Here is a 22,305-nt window from a genome sequence, read left to right as displayed (position 1 = left end):
CTCATCTGAGTGATCACTCAGGTGAGCCATCCGCTATGAGCATATGCTCTGTGTTTCATAGTAGTAAATCTAAAACAGATGGAAAAGGCTCTCAGCAAATCTGGGTAAGAGAAAGAGAGCTGGACTGTAGTACAGCAACCCGTGACTGGAAAAGTTTCCCTGGTTCTGATTAAGCTGCCATATCTTTTATTTCCTTGGTGCTGTCCTTGGCACAGTCTTTTCCTGTTACACCCTCTGAGAAGCAGGACTAATAGCCCGGGCTCCCTCAGATCCCTGCAGGAACAGTGCTGGCCTTTCATGTCTCTTCGTTTATCATTTTCTGAAGCTCCAAACACCTGAATCCCTGAGCTTTATTTTTCATCTGGTAGGTAAAGCTGACAGACGCATTGAAACTGTCTCTGAACTTACGTATTCTTTACTTGGTGCAAAAATCTCCACCAAAAGCAAAAATCTCCACCAAAAGCAAGATGCATCCTGACTGTTTAAGTGCCTTTACAGCTTTTATTCCATTTTTTTTTTTATGCGTCAGGTTCCTTACAACTTTAGGTCACATTTCTGTGAGCATCCAGAATCTTTGCCTGCAAATTTAATGTGTTTTTTTCCTGTATTAAGCGTGCTTCCCTCTTATTCTCCACCGCCCAAGATTATTCTGTGTTCTTCTTCACATCTCCCTTAAATTTGTATGTCGTAACACCAACAAGAAAATCTTGGCTTCTCTTCTGGGGAATTTCCAGTGTCCTCTATTCTGCCAGCCTCTAGCTACACTGGGAAAAAAACCCTCATTTTTCTCAGAATCTTATCACCCCGTTATTCAGCATGGGACTAGATTTAAAAATTTAATGATTTAGAGCCTATCAAAATCTTTATGGTAGCATTTATTAAATACCTCTTTCAGTGATGCTGTCTAGTGATGCTAATGGGCTCCTTAGTGCACCAAAAAAAAAACCCCACCCCAAGCCCCAGCAATTGTGAAGTATAACATTGGTATAAAAAATTGGTATAATTTTTTTTTAAATTGGTATAAAGTATAAAATACTGGTTCTCTGAGCATCAAAATTAATGAGGCCCAACTTCATTAATTGTCTGCTGGCCCCTAAATTCCCCCTTGCCAACATCCTGTCCATAGCAAGATCGCCTCTTCTCCCAGCCATATCCTTAAAACGCATCCGTTGGACCAGAGACAGTGGTTGCTTTGGTGAGTCAGGAGCATCACCCATGATGACTGGCAATCTGCTCCTGCCAAGCTGAGTAGTTAGTGAATGAGCTCTGCAGTTCCTCTTCCGCTCTGTGGAGGCACTAGTTAATGGCATTTCCCAGCAGCTGATTTTCATTAAATTTGTAGGAGCATAATTATTTTCAAGGTTTTTATCCCTTTAAAGTTTGTCTCAAATCAGCCAACAGACTTAAAGAGTGAGTGGGCAGATAATATGATCAAAGAAGCTTAATTTCCTTAGGAAACTGTATGGGAAGTTTAAAAAAGTTTTTATATGGAGTTCTTAAATTGAGCAATTCAACTCATGCCACAGTGACTGCAAAAAGTTACAGTACTTGGAGATGCTCGCGCATGAGTGTAGTGGAAGATTGCCTGTAACATGAAAGGTTTGATTCCTGAATGGGCAAGATGTGTTCACCTGCTTCCTGTGTTCATTGCAAGTCTGAGTAGCTAGTGACACAACGAACAGTGGGAATGCTGTACTATACGAGGGTAGAAAATTAATTAACTTTGAAGGGTTGATGCATTATAAAAACCTGCATCCAGCCAAACACCACTTTTTCTGTCAGTAAGATGACATTGCTAATTTGTAGAATATCCCTGCAGATAGTAGATAATTGAGAGTTTCTTCTAAACTTCATTAGTAGATAGAAATCTTAAGATGGGATGCATACAGCAAATCTTATCGGCAGAACTTGGGAAGCTTTGGGAGCAGGCTGGAGTGCAAACCTTCCGGGGTCTGTGCAACTTGCACTTGAGAGGAAAAGTCTTCCTGTAACATTTCTGTACTTTGATAGAAAATGACATAACCTTCCTTTCATCATCTGAAAGAAGTCAGCCACAATAAAAATGTTTCCCTAGTGAAAGTTGTTTTGTAAAAACAGACTCAGAGAGAGGGGGAAAAAAATTGCTTTCATGTATGTTTATGCTCTACAACATCCTCAGTGTCCTGATTTGCTCAGTTCAGTAATCACAAGAATTATTCTTTCTACTTTGTTACTTAGGGTCAAGTTACTTTACAAATATAAATTGTTCAGTTTCATACAGCTGTCATCTTATCTGTATGCTAGGACATACAAAATAAACCCCAACCAATCAACCAAACCCCCCTAAACCCTTGTAAACATTATCTGCCCTGTAATGTAAAAGTTACTGCACACAGACTTATATTGGTCATTTTTCTCATGAGACCTTTCACTCATGATTCCATTTCCAGGTTCATGCAAATCCACTCTTTTCAGTTAAAGGCATGGCTATACAAATAACTGCCTCTGATGTAAGCTAGGTAAAGCTTTATGGTATGGTGGTTACTTAATGGTAGTGGTCTGTGCAAATAAATTTACCACATCTGGTAAAATGCTGGGTAACTTTATCTTAATTTCCGGTGGAGTTACAGTGGTATATATCATAGGCTGCAAATCATAGTCTAGTTTTCTTCATAGTAACTTATTTTTGTAGCTCTAGTGCAAGTGTATTTTGGAATATCCATGCCCTGAGATGCTTATGGTCTGTGGGCTCTCCGTGACAGTGTGGACAGGCTGCCATGGGAAGCTTGGCTTTTGGATAGAGACTGCAGCCAGTATATGACACTTTATTTTGACCTTGTATGCCTGTGGACAATTTAACCTCACTTGTTATTTCTTTCTTCCTCGAGGGTAAAGCTGCTCGTATCTCTTGGGACATAAGTCAGCTTCTGAAAGCTTACATTAACAGCCAAATCCAGACTATAGTTGAAGTGAAACAAAATAATGTGTTTATAAACTACAGAGAACGAATGTAAAGGAAAAAAAAATTTTAAGCTCAGATTGCTCCTATTTTCTGGCTGGATAAGGTCTCCTTAGTAGAGTTTAGGGTATCAAGCTTGGCACTCATTTATCTATAAGAATGCTGATTACGTATAAGGTATGGTGTAAATTTAAGATGTGCTGGCTACATTAGCTAGCTACACTAGCTTTTCTGTGTGTGCCTCATTTCTTTGAGAGTGAAGGCTATGGATCCTTATTCAGTGAAATGAAGTTTGAGATGGAAAACCAGAAGAGTTCATATTGTGGCAGCTGCATACAAATATTTAGGCCATGCCTTTTTAAAAATCAGAAACAAACAGGCAGTTCATTGAAAGGAAGGCGCTTGAAAGAAAACATGAGAAAATTACTCCTTGTTTCCCCAAGGACAAGGTCCTGGGTCTCTTAGGAACGGTGCCATCTGTTCGCAGCTTTTTAAGTGGAAGCGGTTGGATCTGCAATAGTTCAGCTGCTTGTGCCCGTGCCAGAACAGTGTCCATACCCCAGTTTTGGCCAGGAGGAAGCTACCTCCCTGCCGAGTGGCTCTGCCTGCACTGCTCTGAAATGTCGGTCTCCCAAGTGCCCTTAGGCAAAGGGTATTGCACTGTTGTCTGCCCCGTGGGGCGGCCTCGTGGAGGAGCTGCCCGAGCAAGCCCACAGTGCCACGAGTGTGTTGGCGTGCAGGGCCAGGCGCTCGTGGAGGGGAGGCAGGGCAGCAGGCGGGCAGTCTGCCCTGGCCCTGCAGAGGTCCCTTGACCATTTCTTTTCTCCTCTTAGATATAGCCTTACTGCTTCATAGAGGAGTAACTTCATAATCTTATTGGCAATATGTCAAAGCTTTCTTGGTTAAACGTTTTGTCTTTTTTTTTCTTTAAGCATTTTTAGCATTCATTCTGGATGTGTAATGACACTTGTGTTTGTGCGCAATACCTCTGTTGTGTTACAATTTACATGTTTGTAGTTGAGGCATTTCAGAGAGATATGACCTGCTTCAAATTTTATTTTTCCTTTTGGGTTGCTGAAAAACATGTTTTATCATTTAGTTGGGTGTTGTCATTGGGTTGAGCTTCCCTTGCGAAGAGGCTTGGAAGGCTCGAGTCTATTGCTCTGAGCTGTGTGCTCAGTGTGAAGCACCTGCTGGTCCTTGGAAAGTGCACGAGGGCTCCCGCGTCCTTTGGAGGGCATCTGCTGCCCAGAGGCAACAATCTTGCAGAATTGCCAAACTTGGCAGAGAAAATTAAGCTGAGTGTTTTGAGGAGTAGTTCACCTGCCAAATTCCTATTTTCGTCTTGTCCTCTAGCTGTGGTCTTGAATTAGGCCATGAATGATTTTGAGATTCTCAACCATATGAACTTTAAATAAAAAACCAGAAGCTTAAGAGACCAGTTTTTGAAACTTTTTTATAAAATCCTATATCTCAAAAATGTAACTTTGATTGTTTTGGTAAATTGGAATTTAATTTCATTTGGTAGAGTGATTCGTTTAGTTTTGGGAAATTTGAAGCAGTGTAATTACAATCAGTGATGAGCATAAAGCCCATTCCTTCATTGCTTTTCAGGCCACTTGGCCTGGAAATACATTCCATTCAAAACGAGCATGTTAGAAAGCAGCTGATGGTCCTGCTCTATCCTCATGCTCCTCTTGTGCAGGTCAAGATGGGTAAGATACTCCACTGGACCAGAGTAGAAGTAGTTCATGCTCCCTCAGTCTTTCCTCTAACATTTTGGTAGCGTAACCACTTTTAGAAAGCCTTCCCTAACTGACCTAATTTCGAGGAGGTGCGAAGCTTCTCTAAATTGCATTAAGATGGGCTAATGTTGGTTTGCCCAAAAAGAGAGCAGTACTGGTTTTCTCACCAGCTAGCAGGTACTCAGAGAAGAGGGGTGGGGGAGCATGAGAGAAGACTACAGGACTGAATACAAAGTATGTATAAAGTATAGTTCAGTTCTGCTTGATACTTTTTTATTATTATTTCAGCATGTCGTTTATTAAATACATGGTAATTACGTATTTGGAGATGCAGTCTATTTTAATATCCTGTATGATATTTTCTTTGGAGAAAACGAAAGAAGGTTATATTGTTAGCGTTTTGCTGATTTGATTTCAGATCCAGGAGTCAGGGATATTGCCATAGAATCAAGGGTAACAAATAGCTTAGGCAATAATAAAATATTCAGGATTTTTGTATTGTGAGTTTCCTTTGGGTGTTCCCTTCGTGCAATAAAGCTGAATAAAATAAAAAGGAGCCTAAAACTTGATTGTTTAACTACTGCAGCCTGGTCGAGTCTAAGTTTATTAAGGTACTGAAGCCTGTGTCTGTGTTCAAGCATGAGGAAAATAATGACACCGTTTGGTGTTTGTAGTACAGGCATAACACTTTGTTCAGTAATTTATTTCATCTTAAACAAAATTCAATTTTCCAGTAGACAATTTAATTTTCCATTAGACAGAACTTTAAGGTGTGTTCAAAATTATTTTGGACTGAAACAAACTCTTCTTTCCTGTAAACTTCAAAAGGATGAAAGTAGGATAGCATACTTTTCATCAAGTCATTGCTTGTTTTAGAAAACCATGGGATAATACATCTTTCCTACTCTTCTGCTGTGCTTTTTTGCTTGTAGAGACTCACGTGATGCCAGGCATTTTCCTTGGCTTGGCTGGCAGAGTCACTGATGATGCGTCATTTGTACATTGATGACTGCAGCTGTGCCTTGGCAGGCCTTGGGGAATGTGAGCTTGCTCCTACTGGTTGCATTGCAGAATTGCAGCTCAGCAGTTTTCTTAAATAAATGAACAAATCTGAATTTTCCTTCAGTTCCACCAAGATAGTCTTTTCATGTTTGTAATTGCAACCTTAAAAGCTTAGGGAAAAACTAGCTATATTGGAGAAGTAGCCTTTCCTTCTGAGATTGTGTTGGAAGCCACTATTATTGTCAGCACTCGAGTATTGCTTGGTGCCTAGGAACTTCTTATGTCTAACAAATAGGAGATAATCTTCCAGGCAGTTGCCTAAAACTACAGGTCTCCCCCTCCTTTTCCCCCTTTTTAAGTCTAGTCAACACATGAACACTTTCTTTCACGTGATCTATGCCCTCGTGTGGTGTAGGTATAAAAGTAAGCAGTTAGAAGTCTCATTTATGTAGCTGCTTAGAGAAAGGACACTTTACAAGGAGTTAATATTCGTAGTCCTGTCAGTGTTTAGCAGGATTCTTTTTCTCATGCCTAGCCTTTTGCTAGCCTTTGCCTCAAAATCTTGCCTCTCTTCCCCTCATATCTCTGCTTGTGTCCTGTCTAAAACTCAGTGGCACTCTTGCTATTTAATGTTACATTTTCATGTATAGTAAGTGCATCTAACTTTATTAGTCTGCTCTTTCTCCTGCAATGTATTACATCATTTTTGGTGTCACTGTTCAAATTATTACATAAATTTTACAGAAAAATGCCCGTGCTCCCCTGTTACTGAGGAGGTTTGAGCTGACCTGTTAATTCTTGCATTACTGAAAATTGCATTAAGTTCTTGTCTTAATGATAAGAAATCATCAGATGGCCTTATTGTAGTTTGTTATTATTTATAGTACACCAGCAAAGATTTAGCTCCTCTAAGAGAGCAAACACTGAAATTAGTCAGAGATTAGGATACTGCGTTGATAAAGCATACTTAGTTTGGGAAACGTTTCTTCCTTGTAAGAAGCTAAGTGTAATTGCTTGTTTTTTCTTATCTAGCCTTTTTGCTCTATTTGTGTAGTTGGAATTCATGACCGTGGTGAGGGGTAGTGTGCGTTAAGTAAACAGTTGATAGTAAGTAGATAGAAAAGCATATATATTATTAATTCAGGCAAAGCAGTGTTTTGGTAGCAAAGAACCTTGCAGTTTCATTTACTGCAGTGCACATAGGTGCAAGATGTAAATAAGCTTTTAAATTCTCACCGCCTTAGGTAGACAGGAACTAAAGAGAGACCCATATCCAGGGTTTGGATGGGGGAAAGTTCTGGGTACTGTTGATCAAAACCACCCGTGACATGCCTAAGACTGCCTGTCAGTGCTTGGCTTGGCAGCTCAGTGTTGTAAGTGGAGTGTCTGAAAGCAATGGGAAGCCTTTAGGTAATGCAGCAGAGCCAGTGAGTGGGGTATTGCCTCTCTAGCTTTCTCTTTGAAGTGGTGAGGTATTGAAGATAAAGCTCAATGCTTTCCCTTCACCCTCAAAAAAGACAAATGATAACTTCATAGATGTAAACATAAATTCTGATTCTGTGGTAAGATTAGAAGGGGTTAATTGATACAGTGTTTGTAGGATACTGTAAATTATTTTCTGTAGAGAAGTGCAGAGTTATGAGCTTAGGCACAAAATCCTAAGAAAAGCATTCTGTATGCTGTGGTGTATAAGAACAAAAAGGGTGGAGAAAACTGTAACATATTCCTGCAGAAACAGCTCCCGCAGTTCAGGCCTGTGGCTGCTGTCCTCACTTCTCCTAAAACACTGTCCTGCATCCAGCCTCCTGATCAACGGCTCCATGTTACTAGAAAAACTCTTGGGTGGGTTTGTCCACTGCTGCTTTCTGTGCTTCACTAGAAGGGTTTTACTTCTAAGGCTTCCTCTTCAGAGCGGACGTGACGACTCCAGCCCACCCTGGAGAGCCCTGTCCTAGCAGCCCTGCTAGTGCTGAGTTACAAAATACGCTGTCCCTGCATGCGTTGCTACCCGCAGCAGGTCCAGGGTTTTTTGCAGAAGGGAGCTTCTGTGCTCTGAGCTTCAGAGGGTCCATGTGTGTTTTGAAATCCCGCAGCTACTTGTGCTCCTTAAGCAGTGTTTTTTCCTAGTCATCTGCCGGAAGGATGCAGGAACAGACGGATGGCTAGGCTGGTCTTGGGAAGTGGCTCCTGGATGGCTGGCTGGAGGAGCAGACTGTTTCCCCAAAATAGAGAGTGGGGCTGTGACGCCCCAGTGCTGCTGGAGAACATGTGAGGCTGGTACGGCCACAGCCTTCCAGGGAAGAGCGGAAAAGCTTTTGCTCCCTGTGGGAGAACAACCTGGTATAGGGGCTAGCACTGCTGTACTCGAAAGTCAAACCTAGCAGGCATGATTTTAGGTCTTCATTTTTTTTTCAGAGGTGGTTCTTTTAGCCCAACTTGTGTATTTTAATGCGTTTTCTTGTTGTTATTTATCTGGGTTATCTTCCCTCCCATGATATTCAGATAATTGAGAAAGTTTTGTGACAGTGAGGTGGAGTGAGATCCACACTGAGAACAATGTGGGCATCTTTAAACTGTCCTATTCACTGTAAAGATTAATAGAGAAGATGGAGGATGTAAGAAAGACTTCTGAGTACTCCATCCAGCCCTAGATTATACCATTTCAGCTTTGCTGTATTGTTTTCTTTTTAGTAATTTCTTATGAAAGGTCTTTTGTGTTATGTTTGTGCATAATTTTCATTACTGTCACTGAAAGCAAAATGTGAATTGACAGGAAACTGGATGTCTGACCTAAGTAAGTCTGTATCATGCATTTATGAATACATGAGGAAATTCATGTGCTCCACTGTATAATAATATATAAAATTATTTTTAAAGCAAAAAAGGCATTATGAGTGAATAAAATATATCTGTTTGCCTTTAACAGTAAATGCCTTTAGAGGACTTTTTTCTGAATCCAGCTAAGTTAGTTTATACCATTTCTTACCAAATAATATGTTCTCCCTAAGCATAAATTGTATCACAAAATCTCAAATTGGGATAATTTGATACTGCTTAACCAGAAGTTGTTTGAACAATGAATTAAACCTGACAAATCTGTCATAAACTGTAAGTTTTAATAGAAGCTTAATCTAAGCTTTCATGACTTTGTCAAAACCAATAATGTATCAACGGCTAGTTCTAAAACTGGGCTGTATCATAATGCAGAACTGGGCTGTATCATAATTACAAAGATTAACAGATTTTTTTAAGACCTGGCTGTGAAGTTTTATACATTTTAAAATGTCTTTAGCAGAAGGCATGTTTTTGATCACTTAGTGAAAAAAGGCTATTTGTTAAAAAGTTTGTTAGAAAATGTTGTTTTGCCACTAATTTCATAAGATAATTTCTTTATTGAAATATGCTACTTAATGTTTAGCTGATGATTTCATAGAATTTTGGCATGAAGGAAGTAAGAACCATACTGAGATTTTTCAAATGTCTGTTGCACTCCATTCAATTTGTGTTGCGTGTTTGTGCCTCTTATTTGAGAGGCCTGGCTAAAATGCAGTAGTCATAATACATGTTTGGGGAGTCTGAATGAGTTCCTAAGATTTTAATCAATCACACTTGATCTTTTCTCTTGGTATCCACTATGTTCAACACTTTCCCCAGTGGCAACACAATCCCTTTCTTCTCTTCCCTGTGCACTTGTAACATCTATTTCTAATGAAACGTCAGTGTGCCCTCGCAATAGATAAGGCAGAAAAAATGTAATTTTAGAAGAATGAGACTGTTTAAACATTGCTTCAGAATTCTTGTTTCATAGATAAGTATACAGAGTCAAAGGCATGCCTGATTCCCAATATAGAGACTTTGGGGAGATTGCAGTGTTGTAACAATCAGATTAATACAAATATTTTTTTGAAAGAATATTATAGAATTGTGCAGTAGCTTTATAAGAAGGTTGTTTCTTAAAATTCAATCATGTTTCATGTCTGTACAATCTATTTTACTTCAGGGAGTATTATGCTGAGTCAAGTCAAAGGAATAAACTGTCCCAGGAAATAACTTTTTTTTTTTTTTAAAATACTGAGAGCCACCTCAGAAAAGAAAACAAAACCCTCGTCCGAAAAGAACAAGCAAGAAAAACTCATATCTCATCATGATTCAAGAAAGAAGATTTGAAAGAAAAATTTAATAATTGAAGTTTAGTACCAGGCTTAATAAATTTGACATGATTCTCTAATTACAGTGAAAGTACTGTTGGTATTCAGCTCCTACATAGGGGAGGAATTTTAAAGTTAAGGCAATCCTGATTTAAAAAAACTATCCTGTGAATTTAGTTGTGTAATATCTCCAACTATTGTCTTTTGTTGTTAATTAAAAAAGGAAGTAGAAAAAAGTTGAAGTAGTAAAAGTTAAAGTTTTCTGTTAAAGTAGAAAAAAAAAAAAAAGGTCCAACTCTTCTTCTCTTACTCTTGCATACCTTAAGGAGTAGTGTTTATTTAGTTCTTTATACATCTTAGCTTTGCAAATGTTTAAAACAGCATTTTTAGCAGTATAATTGCTAAACACACTTATGAGAGATACTGTGGTGATTATTTCATGGTTTTTGTGATGTAGAGAATAAATGCACTATACCCATCTTGATTCCAAAATCAGTCTGTGCGTATTGGAAAGCAACCCATATTATGAATTTATTTTCTAAGATTGTAAGCATTCTTGTCCCACCCGCCATAAATCTTCAGAAAACTTTCATTTATTAACAGTGATCCATTTGCTAATGGCTGTAAGTAGCAGATGTAGTTAGCTCTGTCTTTGCAAAGTTCACTTCTGCTCTGGGTATGATTATTTTATGAGAGAGGTGCTATTGTGTGTATATTTTTTCCAGTTGATATTTGACCTGAAGCCATAATGACGACTTTTTTTTTTTTTTTTTTTTTTTTTTTTTAAAGAAAAAGACTGAGCTTCCTCTGCCTAAAGATTGCTTGTAGCATATTAAAACAGTCACATACAATTTTTTCTAGTGGTAACCATGACTTGAGGTAGTTCAACAAATCATAACTCCTTATTGATGATGATAAAAATGAATATTTTAAAAAAAAGAATTTAAATGGGTTTTTCTCTTTTTCCTCTCTCTAAAAAACAAACGAACAAACCTTCAGCTGTAATCTCCATCCTTCTTGTCTTTCAACCTTTCACTCCAAATGGACCAAAGATAACTGTAACTACCAAAATACCTCATTAAACTATGAATAAACAGGGGTGTTACTTTTTTGAGAATGCCTGTTCCGCAGATGCATGCGTTAAATTCTGGACTGTCTGAGAGGAGATGAAATTCTGCTGGCTTTAAGCTGCCTTTGCAGTCTCCTGTTGTAGGGACTGGCAGATTCCCAGAGCGTTTCTGCCCAGGGGGCTCAGTTTGAGTTTCCCCGGGCTGTTTGCAGCCCTGCCCCACGACTGCTCTATGGCCCTGGCTCAGGGCTGCCTCCCAGCAGGCTTGTGAGCACCTTTTGTAGGATCGTCACCATATGGTTGTCGAATGCAATATCTGCTCTAGTTCGCTCCTCACACAACTGGTAAAGGGTCTGCTAGAGTGTCATTATGTCACGTTAGCCTGGTTCCTGATATGTAAGGCCAAGGCTTGCATGAAGGTCACTCCTGACAGGTTATATTTGTTGATATATATTTTATGGAATCTTGAATGAGAATGTACTTATTTTCAGATTTTGGTAGCTCAAACAAACCTGATTTGTTATATTTCATATATTCATATACTTCATATATGTTACATTCCATAACAGGTATCATCATCTAAGCAGGGCTCTGAGCCCTGGGATCCCTGCCCATATGTGCACTTATCTTGGATACTTTTAAATTATATGATGTCATTTGATCATGTGTCCTAGTCACGTGCCCAGCAGGAGCTGACATGAAATTTTTCTCCCCAGCTGGGCACCATGGCAGGCAGGAAGCGCTGGCAGGGCAGCAGGTAGGAGAGGGCTGCTGCTCTGTGGGGTAGTGGCTGTGCAAGTCTATGAGGAAAATCCAGAAAGCAGAGACAGGAGCAAGAGCCTCAGGTTCTTCAGAGATGCTCTGCACTTCTTAAAATTGGTTTCTACACTTAGTTGAGAAACACCAAGAACTAAAAGAATAAGACTGTGGTATTTTTTTGGAGCAAGGCTTCATCTTCATGGGCAGATTGGACCAACCCATTAGAACTAGATTTTTCTTTTTATTTGATGCCAACCAGTCATGCTTGGATAATATAAAGTACGAGAGAAGCTTGTTTCAAAGTTAACTGATATGATGTCCTTTGTGTCCCCCGATCCTTTCCCGCATGCCTCTCCGCTTTCCCGATGCTCTCCTCTTCCGTTCTGAGCAGCTCTCACAGGTCTGCACTCATCTCATCCATGGAAAGCTGTCTGGGGGCTGGTCGGGAGCTGCGGGTGCTGTTTGATCAGCAGGTGCCCATGGGGTTGGCTGGGCAGCTGCTGCCAGACACGTCGCATCACCTGCGCTGCTGGCTTGCCTGCCACTGGGCCACCGGTAACCAGGGTGGATGATGCCAGGAAAGGCATCTCATGAGGTTTGCTTTAAAGCATCAGTACTTTCTATCTCAACTTGCAGTTCAGCTTCACACTTGAGGGAAAAATGTATTAGAACTATGGTGAGATATGAACTTCTGATAAGTAGCGTATGTGGTAAGATGTAGGACAAAATGGAGTGTAACGTGAGACAAGAACAAACTAAACAATGCCTCCTGTAGCACTGTGATTGTGCCTTCTGTTGGCCAGGTGAACAAAGACTTTAAGCCAAATATATTAATTTTTGTAAATTGGTGCAAATGCTGTATTACTTTACATTAGCTGGCGACTTGACCAGTGTCTTTTTTTCTGAGGTGGAAAACATGATTTAACTTAAGTCAAGAAATAGTGATGGGAACTCCTGAATCTGGTAAGAGATTGTGCAGCTCCGGAGACAAAGGTTTGAGATTTCTGAGGGTAACACAATAGCTGTTACTGTTGCTTTGGTGGTTGATTGCTTTTCTTATGATAAAACTTGCTGAAACATGCCCTCCCTATATGCTGAGGAGGGGAAAAGATAATACAATATATACCGGTTGTAGTTACTTTACTGCAGCCAGTGGAACAAGTTTGCTGCTGAGAGTCTTTAGAGATAAGTTGCATTTTCCTAATTTTAAAAAGGCAATGATACTTACTTCCTTTCAAATTGTAAATCCCAGTTATAGTGTGAGTAGAAGTAAGAATAAAAGGCAGTGCAGATGTTGTTTTTCTAGTTAATGCATACGGATTTTTTCTTAAGCGCATAAATCTAGTTAGGTGAGTTGTGAAACAAACTGTAAAACTGATGTATGCCAGACATCTGGCATATGCTTAACTTTTAGTTTGCACTTGGTATTTTATGCATGACAAGGAGTAGGTGATCGTGATTGAAAGCCTTTCAAAAATGCCAGCAAAAATTACAGGTTTCCAAAGTTCTAATGGTAAGCGGATGACTTATGTATCATAATTAATGTTTTCTCCAACTCTTTAATTATCATCATTTCTAACAGAGATATTTTACATTTTATTTCAGGCCTGTAAATCTGGTAATTGTGAGGTAGGAAGTTAAATGTTGGATGTGGAAAGAGATTTGAGTGGCAACAGGCTGCTTGATATTTGTCCTGTTTTCCTGTTTGAGAGTTTGTGAAATTCAGTGAAAATGTTTATAGAAATTAGGTTTTTTTTGGGGGGGTCACCTATTTTAATTATAGAGAATTTAATCAAAATCTTTGCAGTATCTGTTCATATTATCAGTTGGTTCAATGTTCAAGGGCTGTCTCCAGGCTGTGGTTGTGTTGTGTGTGTGTGTGTTTTTTTTAACCTCTGCTGGTAGGGACATGAACCTGTAAATATCACGAATAACCTTTTCCAGCTGACATTGTTGTGACAGGCTCTAGAGGAAGTTGCACCAACTCTAAACTTTGAATTTTGCAGTGTTTGAGAGGAGTTCTGGTAAGAGAGGAAGGAGGTATCCAGAAGTCTACTGAAGAAAAAGATGAAAAGTTTTGAGAACATCCAGATTTGTATAATTTTTCTTATATATTTTGTGAAATTCCAATTCTAAGGGCTGGAAATGATTTAAAGATTATTCTGAATTGTCTAAAGATAATTTCCTCTTGTTTAAGACTGTTTTACTGTATACAAACAAATGAATGTTGTCAAACACACTTAGAAAAAATTGTCCCAAGAATTATAGTACTAAGATACTGCTCTTGACAAGACTGAAACAATGCGTTTCTGTATGTACAGAATCATACATTATTGCTGTAGATATTTTTTTTTTAGTAGTTTTTGGAAACATTGTTGACATAGAAAACTTTGGATGAAACCTCAGCCTATGGTTGGACTATCAGCAATAATAGTTTAAAGTATTTAATGTAACACAATTTTGAAGAGATGAGCTTAATGCTTCAAACAGCTATTAAGAAAGCAGAAATGAAAGCAGCCTAATATCAAGCCAGGTAGAATACTGCTACTAATAACAGAATAAGAAAAGCAGATTTAGTTGGAGATCTTTACAGGATTTAAACCAAAAATTAAATAACAATTTGACAAGTAGTTGTCTTGGAACTTCATTAGGTGATTTGTGTAGTAAATCTTGTACAGTGTGAAAATGTAACAAAAATCCCCTTACCTCTGTGAAAAAAAAAATCCCTTAGAATTCCAATTAATATGCCAACACGTTGTTGATTTGATGAAAGAAACAATAACATATCTTGAGATGAAGAAGCAGAACAAATGTATAACTGATCTATTTGAAAATGTTCACTAAATATTACTGATGAATGTAATGAGTAAATAACCTGATAAAAATGAGTTAGAGGTACCACTAATGTAAGGCAAAATTAAGCAAGTGATTGAGGAACTCAGTAATTAGAGCCTCATCAACTGATGACTTCACTAATGAGTTTTTAAAAATCAAATGGAGATTTACTGGCTCTGCTGCTACTAAACTTTTTTATTTTGTCTTTGGCTAACTTTGATAAACATCCATGATGTAACCTGATGATTGTACCAATTTGACAGTTGTAACAATAATTTGTTACCAATTATTAATACTTCAAATAATTTAATAATTATAAATAAATAATAAAATGTTAATACCAAAAATACTGATTATTAAGAGAAGTAATTGTAACATCCCATAAAGGTTTGTCAGCAGATTTCCAGGAGCAAATTACTTTATGCTGAGAGAGCTAGCCAAGAGAAAAGGAATAAATTGCTCTCACGAGTTGCCTGTTTTTCTTTATGGACTAATAAAGAGGCTTTAGCATGACTCACTCAGCTGGATGTGCGGCTAGGATGAATTGCGCTCCAGCTCTCCTGCAGCATTTCTCTTGAGGAACCTCAGGTGATCGGCTAACTTGCTCTGTAGCTAGCACACTGTCAGCCCGGAATCCAGCACAAACCACGGCAGCTGCAGCCATTTCCACTGAAAACTTAAATGATGGTAGGGCCTTATTTTTATATGACTTATATCGTGTGGTGATTAGAGTGCTTGCTTTGAAAAAAGAAACTTTGATTCAGTGCCTTTGTGAACCTTGGAAGGGCTCACGAGAGTGGTTTCACTCTAAGGCGAGATGCTAGATTGTGATAGTCATGCTCATCTCCTGCTGGTGAAACTATGCTGAAAAGAAATGTATGCATGGAAGAGCATAACACCTCTATTCTAGTGATTTAGAGAATTCAGTTGGAGGGGAAAAAAGTCTCAGATTCTTATTTTTTCTTCAGAACTTTATTCATCTAATTTTAAATGACAGTGAGGTGAACTGTATAGTGTTGAGAACTTGGTATCGGATATCTCTTCTCCCAGAAGACTGTTCACCCCGTAAGTCTTGCATTCTTTAAAGTGGGCCTGGTTTCAGTAGAAGGGGTGAGGTGTGCCTGTTGCCTTCTCTGCTTTGCAGCCTCTTCTCCTTCCTTCCTTTTTTTAAGTTATAACCTCATGGTCACGACTCTTCTGGAGCACTGTTGTGCTAAGCAGGGAGTTGACCCCTGTCTTAGAAAGTGCTCTAACCCTTACACCGTTGTGTAAAATGTGACCCATTCCTTGTATTTAAGAAACTAAAAACATTAAAAAAACCCACCCTAATCTCCCAAAAGTGACTTGAGCACTTGAAAGCAGGAAGGATGTGGGGTCATGAAGTCCAAGTGCACATGGATGTCAAACCCAAGGCTGCAGAGCAGCAGCTGACCGCAGTGACAGGAGCAGTTTCAGATGCTGCAGGCAGTACTGGCAGTGTACTCAGCTCCCCATCGCCTGCTGGATCCTATAATTTTCATGCTGAGACACCAAACTCATCTCATATGTTGCTCAGGGAGCTTAGGCGCGTAACACAAGGCTGCGGATTCTCCTCTTGGAGCCAGACTCTTGAGAGTTACAGACCTTCAGTACTGCTGCATCTATGTCTGGGGATGCAGTCCGGTCCTCTATCTAAACTCCTGTATTGTTTAATGGGAATATTCCCATTTCTTTCATTAGTTTTTGAAACAAGCTCTGGGAGAGTCATGCTTAACAGCATTCATTGCTGAAGAGGCAGCCTTGCCACAGCACTGCAACATGCTTATCTTTCTGGAAATCTCACTGTGGAGAATGAAGCAAAGTTTTCAAAATTAGATGCGGTCTCTCTCCATTTTGGTAAACCAAGATTTTAAGGTGATTGGCAGGTTTTAACATTTTAGCAGAACCAGCCCATCAGTTACCACAGTTAACCAGCGAATGAACTAATACATGTGTTGTGTGTACATACTTATGTTTGCATGTATATTAAAGCTGTCACAATTTTCCACTTTCATCTTGCACAAAAAAGAGAAAATTCTGACACACTGATTCCTTTGGAAGGTTTTCTCCCATGTTAGTATCTTCTATACTTGCATCTGCTGACAACTGTCCTCAGGAAAAGAACAATGTTAGGAAATGTCTAATTGTGATGTTTCCGTGACATGACAAGAAATCAGAACCTATACGGTCAACGGGCCTCAGTGTAGACCAGTTTTCAAATAGACAGACACTAGTATTGTCCTGATGGAAAAGCAGAGAGTAAACTGGGTGTCCCCACAAACAGTAATATGTCTGAGTCCTTTTGCATAACCTGAGGGGGATAGAAACAATCACGGTGCAAATATGCTTTAGTTGCACTTTCAGCCTATTGTGTGCTTTGTGTATGATTCTCAGCAGATCTGAGGAATTTAGTGTCAAAAAATGTCACAAGTCGGGGTGACTTCTGTGGTTTGACAGTCTCTCTCTTCCCCCTTTCCCCATTATATGTGAAGGAACATCTGATCATTTTGATCCCAGTCTCCTAGGCTAAGAAAGCAAATAATAGAATAAACTCTTGGGTCCTTCAGGGCTTACAGATTTAGATACCTTGTTGCCTTGAGTGATTTCCATGGGCATTTATCTAATTTAGGAGTCTCCTCGCAAATCCAAAGTGGAATATGGAATTCGAATTAATCCGTTCTGGATGATACATTGTAATTAGCAAACTAAACTCCACAGCTGGGTAGTAGTGATGACATGTAACTGTCTTCAACGAGAGTGTACCAATTTTGCGAGTTAAAGCAGAATTTAGTGTTACAGCTAAATCAGTTGTGCGGATAATGTGTATTGCAACAAAATCCATCCAGGTTTGGCTCAAAATGAGAGTGCTGCTCTACTAATCAGAGTAAAAACACTCCCGTTACTGAATCAACAGACAGCAGCTGACTATGCAGAGGGTAAAGCTGAGGAAAATGTGATATTATTTTTTATGAACAAGTAGCTTTTGGTTACCCATTTCTGGATACTGGGCAAAGCTCGCTCTACCCTGAAATCACGAGCTGCAGCACTGTGACCATGCAGAGTGTAAGGGAGTGTGCTGCACTGCTGCTTGTATCAGGTTTTGCTCTCCTCTCTTCTTTTTAACGCTGTCTCTTTCTTTCACAGAAAATCACATTACTGTGCTTCTTTAAAGATGAAAACATGCTTTTATGGTGTAATTGACATTATTTTGTATAATCTTTCATCGGTTACTCCATGCATTCCAGTTTCTGTTACCCTCAGTAGTAGAGGGTAGACTACAGTCACATTTCAAAGCAGTGATATTCTTCTTGTAACTGTACTGGGAAAAGCAAGAAGAATCTTTGGGGAACTAGGATGTAGTTTGTCTTGTTTTAGTGTCAGAAGACATGAGTAGGTTAGCAGTAATTTGAATGCCTTTTGTTTACATTGGTGTCTGACAGAATTGGAAATAGAAACTGTCAGCCTCCTGATTGTTTGGTTATGTAAAGCCACCAGCAAAACCAAACCAAAATAGCTATGATTGGATTATGTGTGTGTGTATATTATGCTTGAGGATACTTTTATAAGGTGTATAGAGGAAGAAGTTCACTTTCAGCTTTAGATCTTAGTGTTTTGAAGACTGAGCTAGAAAAGTACTGACCCTCTTCTGAACCTAGATCCGTGTTTTTGATGCTGTTACAGGGTACAAAGGTCATTTTTGAGGCTGATCAAAATACTTAAAAATGAATTGCCTTTTAATTAAGAAATGGACATCTTTGGCAAAATGATTCGGTTTGCAATGAAGGAAGTTTTTCAGTGTTTTGTCTGAATGAAAAAAAAAAAAAAGAAACACTATTATCTTGGAATATCCTCTATTGACAAAATTTCTGGTTTTGGATCAGCTCTGGTCTGTCTATACGAACACACATTAGAAACAGTTCATCCTATTGGTAATAGGAAGGTAGAAATCCGCGTCACTGCTGTTAACATAACGTGGTGCTGGGGACTCAAGGGTCCAGTCTAACAGAGTGAGGAAATTGCAAGGCCTGCCAGTCAGTGCTATATGTAGAGTTAATATACATTTGGAGAAGGATTTACAGTTTTAAAAAAGATGTTACCAGTCAGGAGTACCTTTGCACTTAGGGTATAAAATTACAGCTTTGCTTTTGCTATTTCCTACCATTTAAAGTGAGTGATTTCTCAAGTATTTTCATTTGACTTAAAATTCTTCCATTCTGTTTAAACACATAAAATAATTTTTTAAGAAAAGAGAGACAGTATTACTGCTAACTGATTTATGTTGTCTGAAACATACCTTTATATTAAAAAAACAGATTTTTGAAAGTGAACACAAGTAGAATAAAATCCCTTTAAATGCCATTTGTGAAAGTTCTCTGATAGTTAAAATTAAAGACAATCTGTGCAGTCCATTTTGAGTGTTATATGTTGTAATTTGCTTACTTACAAAAACGAATTAATGTTTTCTTTCACCCATCAGTAAGACTTAAAGCTAGGCTCCACTGTAATAAAAATACATGTTAATAAACACAAATTACTACATAGTATGTACTGCACTATTACTGCTGAATTACTGGTGATAGACTAGGTTTAGATGAGTCTATTTTACCCATAGACTCTGTTTTAGTAATCTTTATGGAAATGGAAAAAATTCAGATTTTCAAGACAAAAATAGTTTTTCACCCATACTGAGTAGATTTTCCTGGGAAAAGGTGTTAATAGTGAAGTTTACTTACTCTTCACGAAAGCCTAAGTGAATGAGTTTTATGTGGGAACTCCACTGAGCTGAAATGGCCCATAATTCAGTTGTAACCCAGGCGGATGGGCAGCTATCTTCTGCAGCTTTATATTCTTGCCTTGGAGCCTAGATTGGCAGCCTGGTTCCATGGGACTTTCCTTGGGAGGAATATTGCAGCAAAGGGCTGGAACAAAGACCCTCCACACTTCGCTTCTGAAGCGACTTTTTCTGAAGACTAAACTGGAAAGATGGCACACATGATTGCCTAGTTCATGACAGCTATGTGTCTGTGTGCTGCTGTGGAAAGGGACTGCTAAAAATATATTTTATTATCAGTTACATTGGGTTGGCCTTAAAATATGGACTTCTGTAATTAGAAGTTGTCATACAAGTATTTTGGTGAAAGAAATAACCAGCCTGGTGGACTAAAATGGCACTGGGGAGTAGACTGTATTTGCTGTCTAAAAATAAACAAACAAAAACCACTTCAACTCAAAAACAACCCTCTTGTGAGTTAACAGAATTTTTATGTCTTTAGGTCTGGTCAGGGTTTTTTTTGATACTTATTTTTCCCAGTCCTCTTTCAAGCTAATAGACTTCAGCAAAGAATATTCTGTACAGTGAAGAATCATAAATCTTCAACTTTGACTGTTTTAGAACATTAAACAAGAGATTAAGAGTAAAAAATCAAAGCAGCAGTTCAAATTATTCCTAGGCAATTTCCCTGAAAGTCCTGCATTGTCCCCCAAAGCTATTTCTGTGTAATACAAAAATACCAATTTATATTCTTTAGATTAACTTCTACTGTGCATCTCCTGCCTTAGTCACCAGTGATTTGTATAGAATTAGTTGGACACATTGGGCTGACTCTTCTCATTTCAGTGGGGAGCAACAGATGATATGGGAAGAAGGGGAAACATGAGACACAGAACAAAAAGCAGACTGTGTGATTACCTTGTTTCCAAAAGGACAAATGAAGTCACATTAGAATTGCAGGAAATCATATTTTACTTGTTGCTACTTTGTGCAAGCTGAGGATTTCATAGTAGATTCAGGGATATTTTGCAGTCATGTCTGAGCTGAAATGATTATTAAGTAAGGTACTATCCAAAACTGTTTTAGAGTTTTTCATTTATTATTAGTGTGTACACTGAATCAGTGATGTAGGTTTGGAATTAACATACTATGCAAAGGATATGAGTAATAAACTTTCCAAATAAGCTGCCAGCAGAATTGATCAGCAGTTTCCTCGTCTCTTGAATTAAAGAAGGTATGTTATTTGTTGACACCAGTGGTTAATTATTATCTACAAGCCATGAAAGGGAACAATTCAGATGGCTGAATTAACGCGTTACTTTCAGGTTAATCTGTGTTACAATGTTTGCAGCTGTACTCTCTATCAGTAAACATGTGATTTTTATAGTTTTAGAGTAGAGAGATGTTGGTATGTCAAGTTACTGATTGAAATAGGCTTCCTCTTTCAAGAGCTTGTTGAGTCAGGATGAGTTGCTCATTCTCAAGTCCTACTAGTGTTCAGATAGTCTTACAAGACCAACTACAGTTAGTTCTGTTTTCCTGCAAAAATGAATGGGAACATAGAAAAAGTAAAAATATGGCTACTGCAGAGCATATGCAAACTAGGGCATAAATATTCAGTATTTATTACATTCACCTTTGAAAATCTTATAAGCTGACTTTGGCTGAAAGTAGGGGCAGCTTTGAATCAGCATCAGCAGAGCAAAATGTAGAGTACATGGGATCTGTATCTTGTGCTTATAGGCACTCTGCTGCAGCCAGTGACTTTGGAGAAAGGTAGGCCTAGTGAAATCATAGCCTGGATAGTCATCTGTAAGTAATGTATCTGTACCTGCATTACACAAATAAGAATGATAAAAATCAGACTTTTTTTTATCCAAGACAGACTTTTTTTTTTGTTATCCAAACAATGGTTTTATTAACAGAAACTCCAGTGTCTGAATGGAAACAGCAATGCATTTTAACAAATTTACTTGAAAAGTTATCTACTGAAAGGAAGAGAAATGTATCACTTTTAAAATTTATTGTACACAATTTAGTTTAGTTTTCAAATTGGGCTCCTGAAGTCCAAAATGGATAGCAAGGCAAAGCTTGCAAAGTGTATCTTTGCTCTTCATCATTTTCCTTTATCAGTTTTACAGAGTAAAGGAATTACGCTGCATTTTCTAGAGTGTTAGTAGTTTCTGGGTTTGTTCAAAACTGGAAATGAGCTTCCTGTTGCTCTTGAAATTTATCTGTATGACTTCTGCTAATGCTGGCTTTAGAGAGGCGTGGAGCCTTTGCTTCTTGCTGAGACAATGTACATCAATACTTTCAAGAAACAGAGACTTAACTGCAATATTTTCAACAGAATAATTTAGGTTTATCCATTTTTATTGGTGAGCTCACATATTAGCTATTTGAAATGTTTTGCTGGTCCAAAATTCTCTCTGTAGAGAATATTAATTTGTAAGCAGCATTGGTAATTTAGTAGCATACATTTCACGGTTGGCAGGGCTGGTGTGGCTCGGGAGAAATATTTGTACCCTTCTATAGTTATTTCTCCACATGTTCATTTTGTAATCGATGAAATATCACAGCAGGGCAAATCAGATACATTTAATAAGACAGCAGCAGCATCTTTCATCACTTCAAAATTTTTTCTTCATGCCTGCTGCATGCATTGCGATGTAGGCTGGAGAATTTAACTTCCTCTTCTTTGCAAAGCTGAGTATTGATGCAGTTGTTAATATTTAGATAGTTAAGAGAGTTCAGCTGTAGTGTTATTAACCATTTGCAGCATTGCCAAAATCAAGCATTCAAAAATCACAACATTGTAAAATTATTTTGTTATTTGAAATATACCTTCCACTTTCTGAGCATGACCCATATTTTTCCACCATTTTTGTGACAATAAGAATGAAAGTTGGAGGCTCACCTGATCAGAATAAAAATTGTGCCTGTGGCAAAATTGTAAGAAGCATCTGAAATACTGAGGCACACAACTTCCTGGGCTAACCTCCTTGAGGTGTACATACATG

General features: G+C 38.5%; 1 protein-coding gene across 5 annotated transcripts in view; it reads left to right on the top strand.

The window, feature by feature from the left end:
• GRIP1 (glutamate receptor interacting protein 1) overlaps positions 1–22,305 on the top strand; it is a 342,714-nt gene that overhangs the window by 44,902 nt on the left and 275,507 nt on the right. The window lies entirely within an intron of this gene.

Source organism: Dromaius novaehollandiae, chromosome 1 (assembly GCF_036370855.1).
Source record: "Dromaius novaehollandiae isolate bDroNov1 chromosome 1, bDroNov1.hap1, whole genome shotgun sequence".
NCBI classification, from domain to species: domain Eukaryota; kingdom Metazoa; phylum Chordata; class Aves; order Casuariiformes; family Dromaiidae; genus Dromaius; species Dromaius novaehollandiae.
This window is presented reverse-complemented; position numbering and strand designations above follow the sequence as displayed.